The sequence below is a fragment of the Cupressus sempervirens genome, chromosome 4 (assembly GCF_028749045.1).
Source record: "Cupressus sempervirens isolate cs-2001-9-10 chromosome 4, ASM2874904v1, whole genome shotgun sequence".
NCBI classification, from domain to species: Eukaryota; Viridiplantae; Streptophyta; class Pinopsida; order Cupressales; family Cupressaceae; genus Cupressus; species Cupressus sempervirens.
Window position 1 is genome coordinate 299,127,495 of NC_143121.1, and position 26,933 is coordinate 299,154,427.

The 26,933-nt window shown below is 34.8% G+C and overlaps 1 long non-coding RNA gene across 3 annotated transcripts in view; it reads right to left on the bottom strand.

The window, feature by feature from the left end:
- Positions 1-26,933, bottom strand: part of LOC149561195 (uncharacterized) — an 82,363-nt gene that overhangs the window by 10,142 nt on the left and 45,288 nt on the right. The window contains exon 1 of one of the 3 annotated variants that reach the window (XR_016363787.1): positions 8,287-8,492. The exons of the other annotated variants lie outside the window; for them this stretch is intronic. This is a non-coding gene — a long non-coding RNA (uncharacterized LOC149561195). Of the gene's footprint in view, positions 1-8,286; positions 8,493-26,933 lie in introns of those variants that run through there. 3 annotated transcript variants of the gene reach the window in all.

The following is a 26,933-nucleotide window of genomic DNA, read 5'->3' on the forward strand; positions in this document are numbered from 1 at the left end:
TGAAGGGCCCGAGTTTCATACATGGCAAATTAAGATACAATATCTTTTGATTGAAAAAGATCTATGAGACATTGTTAATGGAACTATTCAAAAACCCCATGATGCAAATGATATAACAAAGTGGATGGCCAAAGATCATAGGGCCTCTGCATTGATTGGGCTTGGTCTATTAGATGCATATTTGCACCATATTGATCTTTCAAAGATTTCAAAAGAAATCTGTGATGGGCTTAACATCTTGTTTGGTTCACAGGCTTCTAGTGCAAAAATGTCCATAAAAAAAAGTTGTTTAGGTTGAAGATGAATGAAGGTGATAACATTGTTCAACATATAAGTACTTTTCATTCACTTCTTAATCAACTTGCAAGTGTGAACTCTAAAGTTGATGATGATGCCAAAGCAATCCTACTTAGTAACATGCCTTCAAGCTTTGATCATATTGTTTTCACTTTGAACAAAATGAATCCTAGCCTAGAAACTATAATTTCTTCTTTAATTGATTAAGGAAGTAGAGCTCACAATAGTCATAATTTTATTGAGGATTGTGTTTTATTTGCTAGAAAGAAATCTAGTGTTCTTGGTAGAAGAGAACTAAAATGTTTTTATTGTCAGAAAAGTGGACATGTACAGATGAATTGTTTTCAATTGGCCAAAGATCTTATTGATGGGAAGTTGAAGCAAAATACAACCTTTATTGCAGTTGAAGGTGAGACACAATTTTGTCACTTTGCAATACATACAAATAATAATGATTGTGATAGTCCACCTGAAATTGGTACAAGATTTGTGCATTAAAGAATAACAAACAAGCAAATAGGAGGTTGGAGGCAATGGAGGTTGGAGGATTTTTATCATCTCGAGCTAGCTTCTCACTCAAAGAGATGATTATTGCATGGGAAGCAACTATTTGTGTCCTTGTAAAGTTAGGGAGGGAACTTGATAGATTTGTGTCCCTAAAGAAAAGCAAGGGCTTGGCTACATGATTTTCCTTCTATGGACTGTAGAGGGGCAAGATTTGAAGAATTGTGTTAGAGACAATCAAAGGAGATGTCAACTTTCAAAGGAAAGACATCCATGTGCAAACATATTAGTGGTGATTATTTCTACGACACTTGAGGAGGTGTTAGACACACTCGGAGGAGATGTGGACTTTCGAAGGAAAGGCGTCTCATGTGCAGCACTAGAGGAGGCATCAGGCACACTCCATGGAGATGTGAAATTTTGGAGGAACTATGTCTTGTTGTGTAAGGGAGGTGGAAACAATCTTATTATGAGGACAACTTTAGGATTTGGAGTTTGACGTTGGGATATAAGGGCAACTTCAGGATTAGGATTTGCAATCTGAAGTTGCAGAGAGAAAATTTACTTTCAAAGATTGGTGAAGGAGCTTCATCAAAGTTTCTACGGAAATAATATTGGTGAAGGATTTCACTTTTATTGCATTAATGTAATAAGGGGGGAATGTTGGACTTATTACATTAATTAGGTTAGTTTCTAATAATGGGGGATGTTAGATCTGTTCCATTAATGTAATGAGGGGGGATGTTAGATTTATTACATTAATTAGGTTAGTTTCTAAATTTAGTTTAAATAAATAAATTAGTTAGATATATAATTGCTCAGAAGTTATTCCCATAGTAGTTTTTGTAAGGGAAAATGAGGTTATATAAAGTTGTTCACATATCAATGTGAAATATTTAGTATCATTTTAGTATCAATTCTGTACGTATCGAATGGAATTTGAATCAATAAAATCAGCATTTTATATTTTAGCTCTTTCATATCTTAGCAAAAAAAGAGCCTTTGTGAGGTAGAGGTCCACCCACCAGCATTTGAGGTAGTGGTTTAGGAAGTGAACCATTACTAACCAAGTCTGTCAAGGGTCCTCATCCAACACACATGAGAAAAGTCACATGAAAGAAGTAGATGATTAGCATTCTTTACCACCTTACTACACAAGACACAGAGGAAACTATAGCAATTCGTAGCCTTTGAAGTCTATCCGAAGTGAGAATTCAATTCTGAAGTGCCAACCAAAATCAGCCTATCACTGTCATCATTGAAACATATTGATCTTTGATTCTAAAGCTTAAATAGTTGTGTCTTCACAATTTGAGGAATGGGTAGCCCTTGAAAGTTTTACCAAACTACATTAGATAAGCCATTGGTGGATTTAAATGAGATATAGTCTTTTACTTTAGTGCCCCGCAAAGGTTCGCTTGAGCTGTATTAAGCTCATTTAGTGAAATTTGAAGGAAAACCATTCCAAGAGTCTGACCAAAACAACGCCTTCCTAAATTAATCACCCACAAAAGATGTTATGCACTGTATTATTATCTATTTTCAATTATTTCATCCAAAGAATATGATGGACCTAGTTCTCACACCAACTATAGATTTTGCAATACACATTAAATAATTATAGGATGCTATAATAAATAGAGAATTCACAATAAGAAGTACAACTTGATTTTAAACCTAAATGAATATCTTTTATTGTTCATCTTTTCTTTTGCTCTACTTTTAAGAATAGATTATAAAATTTGATCTGAAATATTGATAGAAGAATATACAATATCAAATCCATAAATTATGTAAAACAATACAATAGACTGTAAATCACATGTTTGCAGTCTTGTACTGATTAGAAAACAAATTACCATATGCCTTGATACAGAGATCTTCCCCATTCATTACAACTTACAGATTTGACAATATAATAACTCTTTATAAATATCACAACCTGTACAATATATAATAATAATAAGAAGAAATTGATTTTTTTAATAAAAATATAAAAAATTACTTTAGATTAAAAATTTAAAAAAAACGAATTTAAAATCTCTCTAAAAGAATCCAACGGCGTAAATTGAAAAATTATTCAATACAACACACAATAAATTAGTATGTTTAATACATTGCATGGAACGAATTAAAGATCAACTATTAGTGGAAAATTGGAAGATCGTGGAGAAATATGAGTTATGTATGAAATCGGCCCTACTAAAGAGGACAAGATTGACAAAGAAGACAATGTCCTTGCACAGCTCAGTTAATTAAAAAACACTAAACAATATTCAAACGCGTGTGCTCCTATTCACAGATGCTACTAATATTTGCACTTTTTAGATTGTCTTCATCATTGTGCACACATTTGAAAGTTCTTTCTACTAATTGGGTAGTATCTGCATTCACCTTTCCTCTATGTTTGAAGTGAACTCTCTCATTTGCCATAGCAAAACTGAATTTGAGGGGATCTAAACTTAAAAGTACTGCCATAGGCTTGTTGTTGGAACTTTTGTTTTTCTAAGCTGCTATTAACTGCCCAAACATATAGCAATTACTATTGTCTGCATCAAACCTAGAATTTTTTATGGTGTTCATGTGGACTATAATCTCAACATTGACACCACAAAGGTAAGAATGTGTTAGGCGTTTGAGCTATATGGTTTTTGTTTTTCTCTCTCTATATATATTTGCGTGTCATACAGGAAGAATTTAGAACAGATTTTTAATTGAAGCAACCACATGAAATTTTGGAAATACCTAGAATTCTCAAAGCAAGGCGTGTGTTACCTTGTATCCTCAATCCGGAAGGAATTTGTATCAACTACATGTGCACGTTGTTTTTTCTTTCCTATTTATCCCTTAGCAGATACCAAAAAGTGCTAAACTGTTACAGCTAATTAGAGCGTCCTATGCATGTGAATCTCATTGAGGGCATCGACTCTTCCCAGTTAATTACTGTATTAAACTTTGGCAGTATAATCTATATAGTGTTCCCTTTTTATTTTCTAGATTGCATCTTTTGAGACTGCAACAACAACATATTTGCCTTCAAAACCAAAGTCAAGTAATGTCTTAAAGCATTCTACTATTTCTTCTTTGGTCCGGTAGCATTATTCTAGATTGTGCCAATAAATTGATCTGTGGGTTCTGCATTGTTGTATTTCTGGTTTGCCATCTCAAATTCTATAAGTTTTATCCATCCATGATAATCTCAAATAGAGCTGATTGCAACTTTTACAAGCTAGCATGCTGAAATTTACACTTTGCTCTGATTACAAGTTTTTGGTTGACACTGTTATAGTATAAATAATTTTTGGGAGATTTTTAGTGATACCACAAGGGATATGTTAGTTAGGGTTTTCTTATCTTGCCAGGTTGCAAGTGTAAGTTTGGATTTTATACCCAAAGATTTGGACGAGAAACTACTAATAAAAAAAATAGTTATTTATTTTTCCTTGAAAAAACAATACAAAGGTTGAATACATATACAGTTCATAGGCTTTGAAGGAACAATAGGGTATTGCATAGATTGAGGGATTTAGTCTTCTGGCAGAAGAAAGGAAATAGCAAGACCCTCTGAAGTGAACTGCAACAAAAGGAAATTATTCCTTAAACTAAATAGGCCAACGCCTGTCACTATCAACGCAACAAGAAGGTGATTGGTGGTACATGGTGGTGAGAGTCAAGATTAATATGTTGTGCGCAATCTATGAAAATCACAGTGGAGTATCAGTTATGAACAGAACTAGAGTTGATGAAGTTTATAGCTTGTTCAAGTCCTTCCACTTTATCCGATTTAACTCCAATCCTATCACAGGCCCTAGAATTCACAAAATATTTTCTCTCAAAACTATGATTGAGTTAGTGCTAGGCAGTTTGACAAGGAGTTTGTCCTACCAGAAATGGATGTATGTGGCAATATAATTTGTATAGAAATATTTCAATTGAAAAGTGAAATTTTCTGTAAAGAATTGAATTTACGTGGGTCTCTTAAAGAATTGAAAAGGCAAAGTTTGATCAATTCTTTCTTTTAAAGTTTCCTGGTAAACCAACTAAACAAAAGTATTCACTTGATATTAACTAAAACCTTCTAGATTGAGGTATATTTTACACATGCAAGTTTTCCTGACATGAACGTCCTTATCAGATCTCATGTAACTTGATCAACAAAAATTTAAATACTGAAAATGACGTTCCCTCAACACTACTTGCTCACTGAAATCTTCTTATTCTTATTCTTCCTTGTAGATTAGAGAAAAAATTGTGAAGGAAAATTAAACATAATTAGTCTCTCACTTTTTGGGCTTCCTATGGCCAGTAAGACTCCGCAATGTGGCTCATATTAATTGTGCCAAGATGATTGAAAATGATAAATGGAGAGACATCTGAACACTTTAGATATACCCCTGTGAATGTTACAGATCTTCACCTTTTTGTAGCAACCCTTTTTATGACTCGTTCTAGGATAGGAGAATAGAATTTTGAGGGGAACACAAGGTCTAGATCACACATTCTTAGATACTTGTCTAGTCAATATCAATAGCTTAGAATAGCATTTGGGATTTTAGACAATGCCATCTCTATATATCCTATGCTCTCTAGAAATTTTCCTATTTAATTAAATTTTCCATTTTCCTTTTCTTCTTTTCCATTGGTTGTCCTTATTTTTTCATGTAATCTTTTCATTTCCTCCAAGCATCTTTTGTATGTGCCTATAACTAGGCAGCAGCTCAATAAAAAAGATGGCATAAGATGGAAGACATATCCATGCATTGTTAGGTCTGGATAGATGCTTCCTAATTGATCTTAACTTTGAACACCCTACTTCTCGACGGATATCCTTGTCAAGCAGTTCGAAAACTTAAGTTCAAAATCTTGATGTAAGTTCACAACCTATTCTCTGTTTGATTCCCTTCCTATAGATGAGCTACATTGACATTCTCAAAATGTTATTGTCTGTCAAAAATGCCTTTGTAGTTCATACAACCTTTTAAAATAGTTTCAATTTGCTAGGCTGTAGAAAAGATTTCTAGAAGGAAACGGGTATTTCTATATTTTGGATTGTTTTTTGTTGAGATTTTACATATCTCAACGAAAATTCAAAGAAACAATATGCTTGATAATTGGTAAAATGGTATGCATTCCTTTATTCTGGTTCTTAATTTCGATTTGACAAGGTTCATTGTTCAATTGTTGATATCAAATACTCACAGCATAATAATCATTCTCTGTCAACTTCAAAGATAGACAATGTGCATAACACCTTATTAAACAACACTTCCAAAAGTGTCATATATCACCCTACTAAATATGCATGTGGTATTCTACATAAATACTAAAATCATACACATATTGATTAATTATTGAAAACTAAAGCGAAATTCTGAGTGGTTATGTCATAGTTTTTTTTCCAATGAAATACAAGTGAATACATTGAAAGTTCTAGTAGCTATGAATCTGGCAGTAAACATTCCAGAAAGCAACGTAGTAATACCTCTTATGTTCCCAAGAAATGACACCTTAAGAACGGTAAAGGGATCATGTATATTAGTTCATTGATTATTTGGAAGCATACACAACATTTTTGGAAATAATGTGACTGTATTTATTAAAGACGGGCAACTTTGGCCTGAACTACAATTTTTAGCAGAAACAGAATAAAAAACAATTTTCAAATTTGATTTGAGTTAATCTCTCTAGAGTTCATGTTGAGATTCAATGGCTAACCGTGTTTGCAGCAGTCTACCCAAAAAGTTGCAGTCTTACTTCCTAGAATCTTACAGACGTATCCATAATACAACACCTCAGCATATGATAATGAGTCCTTCATGATTTGATCCAACAGATCACAGTAGGAGATGAGTTTAGTGGTATAATGTATATTTATAATAGATTCAATACTGAGACCGAAGACAGCAGATTGTAAATAAATAAAGTATTCAAGTCCAAAGACTATCATAAGTAGGACTAAATGATCCAGTTGATGCTCTTTAACTTTGTTTTCTGTTTTAATGTAATATCATTTCTAAAGAAAACAAAGGAACCATTAGACATCCCCAAATAGAAGACTATAGGGGTCGGATGTTGCATGATGGCATACCATGTAAAGGTTGGGTCTAGTTTTAATGAGAACAGTGATATTGCTCTATCATTTTTAGTGTATTAAATTATTAATGTTGATTAGTAGTTTGATTTTATTGATCATCTGATGCTAACAGTGTACAAATTCCCTCAGAAAAACTTTAAAACATCAAAAAGCAACTAAAGAGCCATAATTCACGACCATCTCTAAAAGTAGAAAGCTCCATCATCAGTATATGACTTTTTTTCGCCGAGGGTAAAAATGTAGCAGAAACTTAATATCTTGTCCCTACAGTGGGGCTTGGAAAACTAGTATCAGGATTATCATACTTGTTATATTTGGTAGAAAGCACTTATCTATGCCATAGTTGTCCACTTTGAAGTAAAACTGATAGGATTAAGTTTACAGAGAGGAGGGTGAATGTGGCCCCCTCTGATAGCAGCATCAAAAAATCTTTTAGGTTGGGTGACATGGACATTTTGTTGCATCACCTATTTTTCTTCTCTATGTTAATTGATCAATGGCATTATCCTTTTTTATTTTATATGCATAGTAAAGGGCTTTGATGCATATATTCTTGCTACTACTGATGCACTAGATCATGGCCATATGGTATATTTTTATGAATTTCATAGCAATGATCTTTTCGTTAGTTGCTTGGCAATGCTTGAGATGTTGGCAGTAAGGTTATATAGTCAATTTCTACTTATTCCATTAATTTAGCACTGAATTATATAATTCTTATATATGTTTGGTTATAGTCATACTAAGGCCTTGCTGATGGCCACAGCTATTTTCACCAACCCCCAGTCAAATCTTCTTACTCCTCTCTTTGGAATCTTCTTTTATATCTCCCGAGTCGAGCTCTCTAGAGTCCTCTATATTTTTTCCTATTAGAATCAAAATCTAAAGCTATTATAGAAAGAATATAATATATTTCTGTGTGTAGCCAATATCGGTGAGTCTGTTAGAGGGCCCTTGGTCTTGGTGAAGTTGAAAGGTTCACAAAGAGCCCATTGCTGAGTGCAAGGCCCTGAACATCCAAAAGGGATGAGACGGGATGAGACCGGGATCGTTCCCCTGATAAATTTGGCGGAATGGATAGCCCTCAGTCCTTGATTCTTAACCAAAAAGACTTCATGAAAATTACTGAACCTCCATCAAAAAAAATTATAAGTCTGCCTCTAATCACAACATAAATGGGGTTTCTGATCAAGATTAGATATTGTCGAAATCTTATCTTTATAAAATGTATTGTCAAAAGCTTCTTTTTCTTATAATGTTACTGTTTAAGTTTTGCTAATAGAAAGATAGCTCTGCATTTTGACTTACTCTAGCCTCACTTTAACAGAAATCTTGAGTACTCTAACATCATCACCAAGGAAGAGGAAAATACTGGTTTTTCGCATACTTACCCCGGACCACGGCTAAACTAAGCCCCAACAACAGCTTCTTGACGGCCGATTTGGACATCGCTGGAGACATCTCCATAATCATTTCACAGATTCAATCCCAAATCTCCTTGGACAAACGAGAGCTGCGCAACCTTGGCTCTTTTAATTAAAACCCTCTCCACTCCGAACTCTGTTCTTTATGACGATTTGGGGTATAGTGTGTTCTTTTGCTAAATATAGGTAAAAAACAGGATTCTTGAAACTTCCAAAATTCCCAAATGTGTACCGACGTCCAAATCATGTTTATCTTATTCACTTCTTTTGTGGCACCCTTCTTCTGTTGCCGTGATTCAATTGGCGACGTCTATCCACCAGTCAATATGCAGTCTACGCGACATTTTATTTTATTTTATTAATTAATTTAAAAGTTACACTTTTGTGATTTTTAAATTAATTAATAAATTAAAGAAAATGTCATGTCCAGTATATTCCGTGACTATTTAACGGGGCACTGTCTATGCAGCAACATATTTGCACCTTTCTATAAAAAAATGTTGCTAACAAAAATTAGCTTGTTAGTAAATATGTTTGTAGCCACGGACTATTCAATCAATCTCTGTCATATTTTTATTCTATTTAAATAAAAAATTAACAATTTAGAATGTGGTTGTTTTTATAAATAGAAATTTTAGTTAACTTCTATTTAAATAAGTGCAATTTAATTGCATAACTACTTTAATAGAAACATTTGTTGTAATTTTTAATTATTAAATTAAAAATTATTATTACAATAATTAATTTTATTTATATTTAAAATAGAGACTTTTTTAAAAAAATGTTGGAGTCTTACATTCAACAAACTTGATTTCTACTTTGTTCTTAAAGAACGGTTCAACATCACCAATAGACAAATGATCCATAGACAACTTCAATTTTATTTTACTCAAATAGAATTAAGCATTGTTATCTATATATTAAATTTTTAAAAAAAATTAAACTTATTTAAATTTATTATTGAGACTGATAAGAATAATTATTAAATAGTTAAAATATAATAACTAAATTTGAATACCATAGACAACTTCAATTTTATTTTACTAAAATAGAATTAAACATTATTATATATATATATATATAAAGAATTAGTCAATGAAGCCTTGGTTAACTGGTGAAGTTGAATGGCTCACAAAGAGCCCACCAGGAAAATTAAACTTCAAGATTCCTAAAACTTGTTTGTAGATGACCTCCATCAAAAAATAAAAATAAAAAAAATTAAACTTATTTAAATTTATTATTTGGATTGATAAGAATAATTATTAAATAGTTAAAATATAATAACTAAATTTGGATCATAATTTACTTTCATGTGTAATTAATTTTAATTAAATATAACTATCGTATCAAATATATATATATATATATATATATATATATATTTCAATAAATTATAATTAAGTATTTTTATGTTTATTAAAAATATTTTTCCTTTGAAATATATTTCTAAAATAATTGTAAATAGAATTTTTTAATGTTAAATTTTAATTTTTTTAAAATTATAATTTTATTTTATTTTAATTAATATTATATGATATTAGGCAAAGCCTACAACTAAATTGTGAGTCTCTTATTCAATAGGTCTTGGGTTTGACTCACGCAAGCTTAATATCGTATAAAATTTAAAATAGTATATCAAAAAAAAATTTAAACATTATTTTTTAAGTTAAAACTAGCTTAGATATCTTTATACATCTATCTAAAACACGCCGAGAGATATCAAGCTCAAGGCGCCTATCTATTTTCAATAATATTTTTATTGAAATAGGCGCCTCAAGCTTGATATCTCTCGGCATGTTTTGGATTGATGTATAAAGATATCTAAGCTAGTAGCATCTGCAATGCAACATTTAAAACTGAAATCTATTAAATTATGTTTTATGGATATTGAAATATAGTATATACAATGCATACAATTAATCTCTTTCTAGAGATTTGAGTCATTCCTCCTCTACTTTCCTTTTCACAACTTGCTTCCCTATCTTCATCTTTTCATAATGATCATATGAATCCATGCACATGTGGTGATCCTTTGTGTTGCCATTCATATCTTGACCAAAAATCTTTTACTTTCATTCCCTTTAGTAGTACTTCCTTTCGAAACATTGTATATCTTAGATGCATATAATATGCAACAATATGTGGGTAGTCAATAATATTTTTTCATCGTCATTTTTGTGTTTCTTGTGGATTAGATGGTTTTGTTCCTGGTATTAATGTATGTAAGTCGGGCCAATACATATCCGTTGTATTCAAAGTAAAGAAAATTATTGGTGTTCCAATTTGACGCAAGAGATCACTTAATTTAGCTCGACATTTTGCCCAATAAGACCTTGTACCCCTTAGAGTTGTACCAAAATGCATCAAGCGATCTACTAGATGTGAGTGAGGGACATTTTCTATATGTTCTCATAACTCATTGATTGTGATTGACATATCTTGCAAGCTCTTTTTGGAAAATACTATTGATGAATTTTGTGCACGATGTCGCATGATCATATTCATCATTTAATACCTAAATCGTGGGTGTCGTCCAAAGTGATGATCTCTATATCAAAGTAAATGCTTAACAAATTCATGAAGATAAACTCTTCTCAATCTTGGTTCGATCCAATTGCATCGTCCATCTAGAAATAGTGTTGGAAAAGCCATATCAAGTAATCCTTTTGTGACATACTCATTCACTAGAGATGTTCCAATTCCTGGCCAATCAATTAGTGATCTAGGATCTACATTTGGGTTATTTATCCATGCATGAATTAGTTCCATCTCTCTTCTTTCTCTATCAAGTTGGTTTCGATGATTCCTTTCTTCTTCTCTTTCTGCATCAATCATTTGTTTACGTCATTGTCTCATATAATTTTGTGCATATTCTCTATGTTGTGTTTGTTGCTCACCATTTCTAGGACTTTTAGCTTCCTCTCTTTGAGCATTATTCCTTTGTTCATGTCGTCGTCTCATATAATTCTGACCATATTCTCTTTGATACTGTCTTCAATGCTCTTCATTGTCAAAATTTAGTCTTGGATGAGGCATTCTAGAAAATATGAATGTGATAGAATAAAAAGAAATAGGATATAAATTAGTAATCTTTCACAAAACAAATAAAATATAAAATATATTGAGCTATATATTATTAAAAATTATGGAAGTAAAGATTAATATATTTCATAAATAAATATGATTTTCTCATAGTAAATTATTGACAAAACCTATCTTTGTATTACAATTATAGACAATTAAAATGGAGATTAATATAAATCTTAATCTAAATCTATCGTTGTTTGAAAGATATAAACAAATTTAATATACACAAAACCCTAAACTAAACTCTAATTTTATTAACATTAACACTAATTCACCTAAAACCTAAAGCCCAACTTAAATAAGCTATAATTATACTTGGGGTGCTAATTCAACCTTGCTCACCCATAACCCTAAACTAATTAAACCCTAATCATTCCTCAAAGAGTACTTGAAACGTACTCTTTAGCCTATAATTATACATATCTTAGCAAGAACAACTACTGTATCTTAGCACATTCTAGTCCATCACAATCTACTCTTAGCTGTCTATAGAGACAAAGTCTTGTGGGTTGTAATCCTGTGATATGTACACTTCTTTAGTGTTATCTTCTTATAGTCTTCATGAAGAAAAAAATGGAAAAGCAAGTTTGTTGGGGACTAACATGAATGAGAGACAATATTATTGGTGCTTGTATGAAAGGAGATGTAAGAGTAATGTAGAAAGGAAATTATTGATCTTATATATTAAAAGAGAATAAATCTATATTTCAAAGATGGGCTCGAAACTCATTAATTGTAACATAAAGCATATGTTTCTTAAAGGCTCTGGTTTAGTTCCTCCATTGATGTACACTGAATAGGAGCTATGGGGCATTAAGACTAATATAAAATCCCTTGTATGGTAAAGACAATCTTGAAGAACTTCCTAAACCTGGAGCTTCACTTTTGCTGGAATTTCAGCTTGCGGCTCTAACGATGCTTTCTAAGAGAGTTTAGTAGTCTGAACAAACGTTGAAGGGAAAAATTTTAAGTTTCAATAATGAAAATCCTAGTTAACACAATTATCTATAGAAAATAAAATGTAGAATAAAGCACAAACATTTGGAACACTTGCTAAAACATGGGTAGGACATATAATAGGGTAAACTACTGAAATAGACATTGCGGAGTATATCACAATGATCGTAGTCAAAATTTGGCTACTACTCAAGAAAAGTCCAATCGGCACATTGTCCACAACAATGAAAAACCAAAACAAAAATTCAATAAGAGGCTATTAGTACTCTGCTCAGTGTTCGGCAAAGAACATCACATATAGTCCGGTGCAGAAAGAATCTAAAACAGGTCCAATAACTGCCAAAAACATATTACATTTATCATTACCAAAAATAGCTTCAGCAAACTGAGCCATAATCTTATAGTTTCTTATTTCTTCAAACCCCTAGCCTAGTTATCAGAAGCATGAAGGTGCCCCATTGCCTTTCATTCCTATCTACACTTCTCTTTAATAGAAGATGTCAGTCTACAAAAGAAAACTATCAGCCTATAATTTGTAGCCTCCCAAAACTGAAAAAATGATTCCCACTCACTGTACATAGCCACAAATAATCTTATGTAAACAAATCTTGTATCAACTGAGTACTGTAAAAACTAATGTGCATTTAAATCTATCTATAATCACAGACACATACAATAGCAAAGAATGTTGACTACATTGAACTTGCTAAAATAATTAATCACATTCATAGGATGATAAAAGAGAAGACCTTCTATTGATTCAAATGTATGAGTGAATATGAAAATGTCAAGATGCAAAGAGAAAACTTGACCTAATATGATAACAGGCGACGATAGGCTTTCCAGTGAGAGAACACCACTTCTGACTTCTAAATGGCATATGTGTTCTTTCTTTTTTTGCTCTTCTACTATGATTGATATGTTTGAGTGATGCAATACATTAATTTATGCATTTTTTGCAAGCTCGGACTGTCAAATTTCAATCATTTAACGTCGCAATATATGTGATGAAAGAATTGATTAATATCAATTATGCACAACCCAAGAAGAACCTGTTAGCCAATAACATGTTACAAGAGAAGAAAAAATGGAGACAGAAGAAAAGTTGCTCTCAAATGTGAAAAATGCATAAGAGATAATGAAAAAAGTACAAGGCTCAACCTTATAAAGGTGAGATAGAAACCCTAAATGAAAAAGCTAGGTTGCACATTATTAATTAATAATGCACCTAAATGAAGCATAAGTAACTAGAGTAATAGAAACTTATATAATTAAATCAATATGATTTAATTAATAAGCATAAATGAAAAAATATTCTAACACCCCCCCTTAAGCTAAAAGCAAGGAGTAAGCTTACCTAGCAAAGTAAAGCTATGAAAGGAAAAATAAGTGGGTCTCAGCAACAAGGCCTAATCAAGTACCTAGTACAAGGAAATCTCTATAAACTAGAGAAAAGGAGAAAACCCAGTGGGAAAAAAACTCCTCTCCAAAAAGAGATGTAAAAGCAAGCAAAGACAAAAAATAATGACTTCAAGAGACTCTCTCAAAGTCATAAGTACAATGCATGATGTCAACCCCCCCATGAGAGAGGGTTGAGGCTCCAAAGCCCCCCGGAATGAAAGAACCCCTGGATCAATGAACAAACCACTGTGACTCCAACGTAGAGGAGTGAAAGGCAATGGACACTATAGAGGGAACCTAGAAAGCTGAGGTGTCACTGGAAGGCTGAGCTAATGCTCCAAGGAGTAGACATGAGGATCCTAAAAGGGAATCCCCAAGGTAAGTGGTATGACAGGTGTGCAGACACTGTCATCAAAGAGGAGATGAATGCCCTCTATAGAATCCTCAACAACTGCACCTGGTGGCTCGACGAATGGAGCTGGAGGATCAAGCAGTGTTGAAGAAGAACCCTGCTGAATAGAAAAGAGCTCAAGAGGAGGTGACAAGGCAGTCACAATAGTAGTCTTAGGAACCACACAGAGATTCAAGGAACCTAACTATACCACATGATGCTCTTTCAAAGGAGAAGATTCGTGCTTTGGAAAAGGTGGACCAAAGTGTGAAAAGGAGTAGAGATGGGTGGAAATATCAACTGTCCTTGTAGCAACAAAACTGAATCTGGAGTGAACTCAACTATCTTTCTGGACCCACTGTGAGAAATTTGATAAACCAAGAGAAGGCTTGTAGATAGAGATGGAACATACAACACATCATTAAATGTGCCATCCCCAATGCATACAGTGCCTTTCCCACAAACTGTCATACCAGTGTTATTCCCAATGATAATATGGGGAATAGGAGAAGCCTCAAAAGAAGAGAAGATCTCTCGAGAAGATGCCATATGGTGAGAAGCACCTGAATCTAGTATCTAGGGGACCTATGAAGGGAATGTGAAAGAAGCCCGATTTGCATGACCCTTTCCAAGATCTTGTCCACCTGTAGGATTGATAGTGGAAGACTGATAAGCAGACCCCTATGAGCCAGAAGAGGATGGAGAGGAAAGATTTCTCTTCTGAAGAAGAGCTTGGAAATCCACTATCTGTTTCTCATAACCATCAAACTTCTTCTGATAGAAAAGTGACTCATCATGTGTCCCTTTCTGACAATAGGAACATGTAGGTCTCTTAGTCTTCTATTTCTCCTTCTTAGAAGAAGATGGTGGGCTAGTAGAGTGCTGAGAAGAGGAATTTGATATCTGCTTTGGCTTCTGTGTACTCTAAGGTGGCTTGGCAAGCAATGCCTATGACTGTGAACCTATAAGAGAATCCATCTAAGTGAGCTTTGATTTCTCACGAGTCAACTAGTCATAAAAGGTCTCGAAAGAGGGCATAACATGTCATGCACCTAGAGCATCCACAGTGGAGTAGAAGGTAGAAGTAAAAATCTGATAAGTCCCTCGAAGCTTGGATAGTATCATGAAGATACACTCATCATCAGACTTTGTCTTTCCAACAGCTTGTAACATAGATCAAAGAGACTTGAATTTCATCAAGAAATCCTCAATGCTGGTGAAGGATTTAGGAATCAACGAGATAAATGATGCATCTATCTATAGAACCCTGAACTGATTCATTGTTCCAAATAAGTTTGAAAACTTGTCCCACATAGCCCTGGGTGTATTCAAACCATTCAAGTGAAACAATAACCCATCTGAAATATTCATTGTAATGAGGCCCATTGCCTCATCCATCTTATTGCACTACATAAGAAGCTCATAAGGCCTCTATAGAACTAGTTGGGCCGCATCGAGACATGACCATAATCCCTTTGCCATAAGCAATTTGGTCATCTATCCTTTCCAAGTATGGTAGTTGTGTGGTGTAAGGCAAGCAACATAAGATTCTGCCATTGAGAGAAGAAGACAGAAGTAGAAGGGTCCTATTTTGAATTAAAGTACAGAAAAGAAAAATGTCCCCCCCCCCCCACAATAGATAATGATATCCCTCAAATACCAAAGAAAACAACTATAGAAAGCATAAAAATTGAGAAAGGAACCTAGATTTTGAATGCAGAGAAGAGGGAAATAGAAGCCTCTATTTGAACTCCAAAATTGGAAGCTCAAATGAACTCAGAATGAAACAAAACCAACACCATTGTCTTTGTCTCTAAACCAGCTCTCTAGCACTTCTTTCGGATCAAAAAAAGACCTCCATATGCCCTAGTTATGCCCAAAAAATAACTCCAGGACCAAAAAAGGAGCTCTCTGGAAAATTACAGACCTGAGAAAAAATTTGATGCCCATACAATTGTCATATGACATTTTGATGATGTCATCACTGATAGTGCGCTGATGTGGCAGTTGACTAGGCACTGACATCACAAGCTGACTGGTCACTAATGTGGCAGTTGACTGGGCACTGACATCATTGGTTGATAGTGCACTGATGTGGCACCTCAAAATGTGTGCCCAAAAAAGTGCAAAAATTTTTGCCAAATTTGGTAGATCTCCAAAAATCTTGCCAAAAAAGGCAAATCTCAACAAAAAAACCACCAAATGTGGTGAATGAGAGAAAAAAAATTTAATTAAAAAAAATGCCAAAAATGGCATGCGTACCGCTTTGGGGTACCACTCTATGCAAGCAACGTACTGTCTGACACAGGCTGTACAAGCCCCTATTTAGGTGTACTATGCGTAGGCGTACCCTACTATACCCTCTGACCAGCATCAAATCAACTTTTTTAAAGTTGAAAAAAAACTTTTCAAACACATGCAACAAAAAAGTTGCAATAAAATTTGTTTTCCAACTTTTTCAAAAACATTGAAATTAAATTTTTTTATGCAATTTTTTTTTTAAAATAATAAAATACATTTGCATGTTTTTCAAAAAATTTACCTTGGATTGCATGGTAATGGCTAAATTTTTTTACAGATTGCTTCGGTAACCAAAATAGGTCAAATTTTATATCAAAATTCTCCAGATTGATCCTCTGAATCCATTGGTGAGGTCTATTTTGGCTCAAGAGGCCTCCAACAAAAGTGTATCCCCAGATCCAACCAAAAAAGACTTCTAAAAGATCAAACCTTTGAAGCTCTTGAAAATTCTTCAAATCAAGATCAAGCAGCCACAGATCTGAGCTCTGATACCATGAAAGAATTGATTAATATAAATTTTGCACAAACCAAGAAGAACCTGTTAGCCAATAACTTGTTACAAGAGAAGAAAAAATGGAGACAAAAGAAAAGTTACTGTCAAATGTGAAAAATGCATAAGAGATAATGAAAAAAGTACAAGGCTCAACCTTATAAAGGTGAGATAGAAACCCTAAACAAAAAAACTAGGTTGCATGTTATTAATTATTAATTAATTAATAATGCACCTAAATGAATCTTAAGTAACTAGAGTAATAGAAACTTATATAATTAAATCAATATGATTTAATTAATAAGCATAAATGAAAAAATACTCTAATATGTGAAAATGGATAAACTATTGTTTAAGTTGAGACAGGGATAAACTGTGCCTTCTATATTTATGTCATTAAGTTAATGGGATGTGACAATATATAAGACTTAAATTTTCAATATCAAAAAGTTAGTAGTCGGCCATTAATTTTGAAAATGAAAAAGTTAACATTAAAATTGTCACAACATCTCATTCCCCCATTCTGCCACTATAGGTTATGCCTCTCAGCATAAAAATATTTAAAAATATTAAACATGTTTAAATAAGTAGAAATATTTATCATAATTTTAAACCACATTGATACTTTTCACATATTTTTTTTAAAATTTAAATTTTTTTTATATTAAACATTGAGAAATCAAAATATCAAAAATTACAAAGGCATCCCAAGGGGAAACAACTAGCCCAAGAGACCAAACTGCAATATCAATATCTCATGATATATAACACAAATATATATGAAATTTTTTTATTTAATAGTTAATCATTTATTTTATATATTACTACATTATTATCTTTTAATAAAATCACGTGCTATTATACTTAATTAAATTGTTTGAATATTATAACTACACATAATTATTAGGTAGATATAACCACTTCATCACACTTATTGATATTGAAAAAATATATTTAAAAAAATGTAAATAATATAATATTTAAAAATATTAACTTAAAGAATGTAGCATGTAAAAATTGTAATTAATAAGATTTAAAAAATATATATTTAATCACTAGTTAAAGAAAATTCTTTAAATATAATTAGTGCATACAATTAAGATTGTAATTAATTATTTTAATTTTAATAATATTAATTAAGTGTTATATAACTAAAACATAAATAATTATAAATTTAAAAATGATTAAACTTTACAATTGTAATTATAATATAATTATTTAAATATAACATAAAGGTCTATAGATCAAATTAAAAATTTATTTGAAATATTTATAATCATTTTATTTTAATAAAACTTCTATGTATATATATATATATATATATATATATGTTTGTGTGTGTGTGTGTGTGTGTGTGTGTACATATATAAATATATATGTATGTATATATATGTATATATTCATATACATGCATGCATACATACATACATACATACATACTTTACACATTATGTTGGCTCCACATGCTTTATTCCAAAATGGGTCAACCACAAAGATATTTTACATATAATCTATAAAAAATTATTTTCACATATCATCTAACTAAGTTTAATAAATCATTATAGATATACTAAAACTAACAAAGTGATACATTAGGGAGAATTTAGAGTTTTTGAAACTTGAATTTAGGAAGAGCATAATCTTCTATTCCTCATGATCCCTTGCAACTCACCCTTGCAATACTATATTCTAATAGAGACTTGACTCTATGGACTAGACTCAAGAATACACTAAGACTTAATGTCTCAAGTGAAGACCCCTTTCGTCCTTTTATAGGATCATTACACCCTCTCATTGCTTAAGCATTTTATAATGTCTTTAAAATCCATACATAAGAAACTGACATGAAGAAGATGTTCTCTTGATAAGATTCCCACTAATGGGTGGACCTCAATATCTAATCATAAATAGAAGGAATAAGGAAGATGAAGTGACAAACTTGTAGGACCACAATAGGTCATGTGCCTCTTTACAACCAAAAGAGGACATGGAGAAACCTTCTTGTCATGTAAGATACAAAACTTGTGGCCAGGTTACATTGGTAGCCTTACGCCTTTATTATCATGGTAGGGTTCATGTTTTTGATAACTAAGAAACCAAAGGAGGCTAACTCATACAAATAAGAAATTGTATCCAAGCTATTGAAAAGAATCAACAACACATTAAAAAAAAACCCCAATGAAAATCCACTAAAAATCACCATAGAAATAGGCAGATCAAGAGTTGTCACTTACTTATAAAAAAAAATCCATGAACCATAGAGGAAAGGATATGCTAAAACCTCTACCACTATCGATAAAATTAAGAATTCATCTAACACAATTACATTTAATAACTAATATTATTAAACTAAAATTAATGATAGGAATCCAAATCCAAGTCTTAAAATTTACCAAATTCACCATGCTACGTGAATTGATAATTAAGGTATTATAATGCAAAAAAATGTAAGCTCACATTTCCACATATGGTACATCCAACATAAAGTATAAAAATTTTATAACTACTAAAATAAATCATATAAATACATACCATCCCACCTTAATGAGTAAGACCACCTAGCAACACATAACCAAAAAAAAGGAACCCGTGCCATCATTTTTCATGCTCCCTACATGGAAAAATACCATGGCTATCCAATTCTTTACAAGGAATATGAAAAAATCATTCATAGCTTCAACTCCCTAGCCACGAGATCATCCTTCTCCTATTATAGGAGCTAGAGTGTCATATTCAAAGAACACAAAACTTTTGTCAAAAAATGGGATAGACTACAAAATCTCTTCTCCATCCCTTGCACCCCATGCCTTAGCTCCCTTAGGTCCTTAGCATTATCCATGCAACATTCACAATAACCAACCTTCTCGTCATTGACCACTTTCTTAACCTCTAAACATGCAATACTTTTACCTTAAGGGGAATGGGGAGGAAAAGAGAAGAAGCATTAGGAGGGAGGGGAGGAGGAGAAGGGACTTTAGGGGAGAAGGGGTTTCCTTTATTTCAACCTCTGGAATGTCCAGGTTTCTAGCTATCTCATCTACTTTAGTACTAGTAGAGACATGGGTGTCATTATTTCTATCATCAGTTCCCATTTCAAACCCACCATTACTCTCTATTTTTGTGGTTTCATTTTCCTCAATATAGGTTTCCCTTACTACTTTTTATTTTTTCCTCTAGGTATGATAGAAATTCTAGATAAAATGTGGGGAGTTTCCTCCTCAACCTCAAAGTCCATGAAATGAACTTTTGATTTACACTTGGGTTCACTCTTCATCTTTTTGGTCATTTAAAAGTATTCTCCTAATTCAATATTGACCCTCTTTTGTTAACTAGAGATAAGGGAATCCGTGAGGGAAATGCTTTTGAGTCCCTTTAGGCAGTCCTTTCCCCAGACTAGGAAGATAAGGTGAACCAAGAATAGTTTATATGTTAATGATGCGAGGAGGGCATAGGGATAAATGGAAGTGATAGATCCTAAACATTAAACCCTAGTGTAAGATAACCTCTTTCTTCCTAGTCTTTGCACAATCTATAACATCCTTAACCGTAGCTTCCAAAGAATGCAATAAATAAAATTGAATTAAAACCATGTTGTGATTATAGAAGTGGTTCAAGAATGGACAATGATTAAAATATTACACCTCATATCTACCCTTAAGCATAAATACCTCATAATAAAGGAACAAACTTAGTCCCAACAGTTTGGAAGCTCTTCCTTATTAAAACCCTCCTCTCCCCATAGCTTCATTAGTTCTCAATCTTCATGAAAGAATATTCTCGAGCTATCTTCATTCATAACCTTACTCATATTTTTCAATTTCCTCCCTTTAGTAGATAACCCAATAGATTTGGTTATCATATCTTCATTGATTTCAAAGGTGGTACCACCAATTGTCACTTTCTATTCCTTTTGGCTATTGAAAAAGACTCTAGGGTCAAACCCAGACATGGGAGACATGGGATCTCCCATGTCTGGAACCATCCCTCCTCCATCAAGCACCACCCATAGCTGAGAGTTATTATGGATAAATACATCAATCTTGTCAGGATCGACTCTCGCGGGACCTCCATCCATCTTCTATCTTCTATAATTTCTCCAAAGTGTCATCTTTCTATCAATATTGTAGATTCTCAAAAGATAAATCTGCACCTTACAATATTTCCATCTTTCTTTAGAACCTAATTTAGCTTTAGAAAAGAAATTGGATTAATGAAAAGTAAACCTTTTTCTCCGCCATAAGATATCCATCCAACTCTGTCATAATTATCCTCATTTCACTTCGAAGTGTTCATTAAATTATTCCTTTGTACGGTGCAAAGGTAAGGTTTTATATGATTCAGAGATATATCCCGAGATCATAGAAAACCCAATTTTAAATATGGTAGTATCAAACCATTCAATCTCGTTATTATCTTTGAGGTAACCATTCTTAAAAGAGAAATTATAAATGTTGTCCACTTGGATCTCATCAACCAAATAAAATTACACATCAACATTTACTTTCAAACTTTTTTCTATTCTTGCCTGTATATTTTCGGCCTCAATCTCCTTCTCCCTATAGTTTGTGGTTGTTCCCTCATTATTAACCACTTGTCTTTTTTCGTTAGCTATGAGAGCTATTATATTTCAAATAAGATTAGATATATTTCTCCAACACCATATACCCTCACAACCAAGTCTTATTTCTTTCATTTCGTTTGTCATTGTATTTCCTTTCGTGTAGATGTGTTGTACATGGCAATCCAAAAACCTCTCAAGATTTATTTAGAATAATTAATTATTGTGAAAATATTCTAAGCTCCCATTATCTTTCTCTTCATAATATCGACAATCAACTTAGGGTCTCCTTATACACATATCACATTACTACCAATGGAGGTAGAAAAATTTATGTCCCAAAAAAGTTCTATTGCTTTTGCCTTATTTTTGGCTGTCATCTTTGATTACCCGCAAAAGCTAGTAACACAATGTCCTTGTGAAGCCTAATAAATCCTCCTCTTGCATCCTACTGTCACCTAACCATACCATCAAATTGAATTTAACCCATTGAAATTCAAGTCCTTTCCATCAATTTTTCCTTCTTAGATTCCTTTTGGTATAATCAAACTTATGGAAGGTGCCACATAAGCCAGTGGCTAACTAGCCGATTGGATTACTTATATTAGAATTTTTTAATTAAATAAAAGAATGGAAAAGCATGATAACACAATTTAAAATTAATTATAAAATCATTAAAAAGTGAATCCACTCATGTGAAGAACCTCCTTATAGCAATATCGTGAGAATGCTCGAAATAACAGAATACAAAGTGATAGCAGAACTCAGAATGAATCTACTGATCGTAGGCCACTTCGAGGGGGTAACCTCCTTTGAGCAAGCTCAATACAATAAATTCGTCCGTGCCCATCAAGGGCCTCAACCTATTCTTATATACTGGGTATGATCTAGAAAAGTAATACTACCTATGCATGTGGGATAATAAAATATACTCACGGGACGACTTACAAAGCATATGCGTCCAACAACACTACTCTAACAAAATAAACAGAAGGAACACACAGGTTCCTAACATCCCCTCTCCCTTAGAAAAAAGCTTTGTCCTCAAAGCTTAAGGTGTGGAAATTGTTGTTGAATCTGAAGAAGGGGTTCCCAGGTAGCATCCTCTGGTTGCATGCCATGCCACTGAATCAAGACCTCAGAGATGGAGCGAGAGCGAAGCTGGCGAGTGCGCTGGTCAATGATTGCCACCGGCTCCAGGATAATGGATCCTTCCGTATCCATTTCAGGGAGAGTAGTTTGTGCTCTGACAGTGGTACCTAGAACTTTCTTTAGACAAGAAACATGAAAGACTGGATGAATGCGGGAAGAAGGAGGAAGTTCCAGTTTATAAGCAACTGAACCAATCTTCTGCAGAACCTTATAAGGCCCATAAAATTTTGGGGCCAGCTTATGACGCCCTTTCAGCTTTAGGGAGGATTGTTTGTATGGCTGTAGACGAAGAAAAACCATATCCCCAACTTGAAATGAGCGCTCAGAACGGTGTTGATCTGCTTGCTGTTTCATCCGATTACGGGCCATGTGAAGATTATCCTGTAAGGTACGAAGAATCTGATCCCTGCTGCGAAGAACTATGTCAACTGCCTGGACTGGTGAGCTGTTGGGAGTGTAGGGAAGGAGCACTGGAGGTGCCTGACCATAGACTGCTTCATATGGAGTCATTTTAGAGGCAGTGTGGTAAGAGGTATTGTACCACCATTCAGCTAAAGGGAGCCACTTGGCCCACTGATGTTGCTGTTCGGAAGTGAAGCAACGAAGATAAGTTTCCAAGCATTTATTGACAATTTCAGTTTGACCATCAGTTTGTGGGTGATAGCCTGAACTCATCTTCAGTTTGGTGCCAGTGTTCTGAAACAGTTCAGTCCAAAAATGACTGGTAAAGTTGCATCACGATTAGAGACAATGGAAGAAGGGAGTCCATGAAGACGAAATATCTGGTCCATGAAGATTTGTGCAACAGAGGAGGCAGTATAGGGGTGGCTGAGGGCACAAAAATGACTATATTTCGAGAGACGATCAACCACAACCAAGATCACTGTCTTGCCACCGGATTTAGGAAGCCCTTCAATGAAATCCATAGAAATATCAGTCCAAATCCGTGTAGGGATGGGCAATGGTTCGAGCAAGCCAGGAAGGAGGGTCGTTTCACCCTTGTGGCGTTGGCAAGTATCACATTCAGCCACCATCTGTTGAATCGTCTGTTTCATCCCTTTCCAAAAGAAGTTTCTCCTTGCTCGCTCATAAGTTTTGAGGAAGCCGGAGTGCCCTGCTGAAGGAGAAGCATGGAGTTCATAAAAAATAGCCTGATGTAGAGCTGGGTTCTGAGGAAGCACTAGCCGACCCTTGTATCGAAGAGAAGCACCATCCCAAGAGTAATGTGGTATAGCAGAAGGATTATTGGCTAGCTGGTGAATGATTTGAGATAAAGAAGAGTCACTGTCATAGCCCTGCTGAACAGACGCTAACCAATTGGGAATGGGCATAGAAATAGCGGAAAGGGAAGCTTGATTATCAAATGTGCGAGAAAGAGCATCTGCCACAATATTCTCCTTACCCTTCTTGTAGGTGATCTCATAATCATACCCCATGAGTTTGCTGACCCATTTCTGTTGTGTAGGAGAGGATACCCGTTGTTCCAGGAAGTATTTCAGACTTTGGTGATCGGTTCTGATGCAAAAATGACTCCCTAAGAGGTATGGCCGCCACTTCTGTACAGCATGCAAAATAGCCATCATTTCGTTTTCATAAGTAGAGAGGGCTAGATTCTTACCAGAGAGGGCTTTGCTAGTGAACGCAATAGGATGGTCATCTTGCAGGAGAACAGCACCCAATCCATTGCCGCAAGCATCACTCTCAATAGTGAAGGGTTTGGAAAAATCTGGCATCGCGAGAACAGGTGTACTGCACATAGCCTGTTTCAGTTGTTCAAATGCAGTCTCAGCAACAGGGGTCCAGGAGAAGGCATCCTTTTTTAACAGAGCTGTCAATGGTGCTGCAATTTTCCCGTAATCTTTGACAAACTTGCGGTAGTAGCCAGTCAACCCCAAAAAACCCCGAAGGCTCTTGAGAGTTTTAGGATGCGGCCAAGTTTTCATGGCATCTATTTTTGTAGGATCCACCCGCACTCCATGGTGTGCAACAATATGCCCGAGATACTCCACTTCCTCCTGGCCAAACACACATTTAGATAGTTTTGCACAGAGTTGATGATCAGAGAGAAGTTGCAAGACAAGCTCCAGATGATGGAGATGCTCAGCCCAAGTTTTGCTATATATGAGGATATCATCAAAGAAGACCAGAATGAATTTCCGGAGGTATGGTCGAAATATGTTATTCATCACTGCCTGAAATGTTGAAGGAGCATTCGTGAGGCCAAAGGGCATGACTAAAAATTCATAGTGACCATCATGTGTGCGGAAGGCAGTTTTAGGTATATCCTCCTCATTAACCCGAATTTGATGATACCCAGAACGAAGATCTAACTTGGAGAAAAAATGAGCCCCATGAAGTTCATCAAGAAGTTCATCAACAACTGGAATGGGAAACTTGTCCTTTATAGTGAGATGATTAAGTGCTCGGAAATCAATGCAGAGTTGCCATGACCCATCTTTTTTGCGAACAAGCAGAACTGGAGAAGAAAAGGAACTGGTACTAGGGCGAATAATACCTTGCTTCAGTAAGTCACGGACAAGTATCTCGATTTCGGTCTTCTGATGAAATGGGTAGCGGTAGGGCCTGATGTTGGGCGGAACACTGCCAGGAAGGAGCTGAATACGGTGGTCCTCTGGACGAGAAGGAGGTAATCCCACAGGTTCAGCAAATATACCAAAATACTTGTCCAAAATGTGTTGGAGATCGGCAGGAGTGCTAGAGACTGCTGATGGCTGCATCTGAATGGAATGGAGCTGAGCGATGACACCATGTGAATTCTTCTTAAGAAGTTTTTCCATACGGTGTGAACTGATGATGCTGAGAGACCCTGGTTGTAAGCCTTTCAAAGTGTGTTGGTGCCCCTCGGCTGAAAACTGCATCCAAAGTTCAGCAAAATCCCAGAGAATGGGGCCAAGAGTGCGTAACCATTGGGCACCCAAAACCACATCACAGCCACCTAAGGGTAAGGCAAACATGTCAGAGCGCATGTTATAATCTCCAATAGAGAGACGCACATTGCGACATTTCCCTTTACAAGGTAAAGTGCCCCCATTGGCAATCATGACTTCAAAGCTAGAGCAGGGATGGATAAAGCAATCAGCCTGTTTGGCTATTCGTGGATCAATGAAGTTATGAGTGCTACCAGAATCAATGAGTATAGTAAGAGGGATCTTCTTGAAGAAACCCTGGACCCGCATGGTTTGTGGAGTAGTGACTCCTGCCAAAGCATGGACAGATATCTCTGGTGGAGCTTCTGGTGAAGGAGGTTCAGGCTGGTGAGGCTCAACCTCATCATCCACTGTTTCCTGAGCATCTACATATTCTTCCAGTTCCGGTGGAGAATCCACATCCAAGAGATAGAGCTTTTGCTGAACACATCTATGGCCCCGAGACCATTTCTCATCACAATTATAACAAAGCCCTTTGTCTCGCCTAACTCGCATCTCTGTTTCAGACAAGTGCTTGATCGGAGTAGTTCTGGGAGCTGGTATGACTGGAGGATTGTGAGAACCTGTATTTCTGAATGGAACAAAATTAGATCTGGAGCGTTGTAGAGCACTAATCTTGTCTTCCGCTAACTTAGCCAACCCAAGGGCTTCCATCATTGTAGTAGGTCGAAACATTTTGACTTCTGAGCGAAGTGCATCCTTCAGACCACTGACAAAACAACTACGGAAGAATTCATCAGACAAGCGCTCTGTGTAATTAGCTAATTTTTCAAACTCTGTCTGGTATTCTCTTACAGTGCCTGTTTGACGCAGTTTAGTGAGTGCTCCTGTGAAATCATCAAAGGAACTAGGGCCAAAGCGTTCCAAAATGAGGGTGCACAATTCTCTCCACGTTGGGCCTACATTAGCCTTGATGTACCAACGGAACCATTGAAGAGCTTCATGTTCCAAATGAAAAGATGCAAGGGAGACTTTGTGGTTATCCAAAGTATTATGCAAGCTGAAATACTGCTCTGCCCTATAGATCCATCCAGTCGGATCAGAACCATCGAAGCGTGGAAAATCAAGCTTTGGTCCACGGAAATTGCCAGAAGAGGACCCAGTATCTCCTGAATGGTTTCGGCTCATGGCTGACTGCTGAAAGTTAAGACCCAGAATTTTGTCATCCAGATCTTGAAGTTTGGTTTTGAGGGATGCAATTTCCTCTTCCATGATTTTTGCTCCTGTACGCGTAACAACCATAAAACAAGGTTTTTTTTTTTTTTTTTTTTTTTTTTTTTTGAAATGGGTAGAAGATGAGAAACAAAAACTTTTTTAGTTACGGCAAAC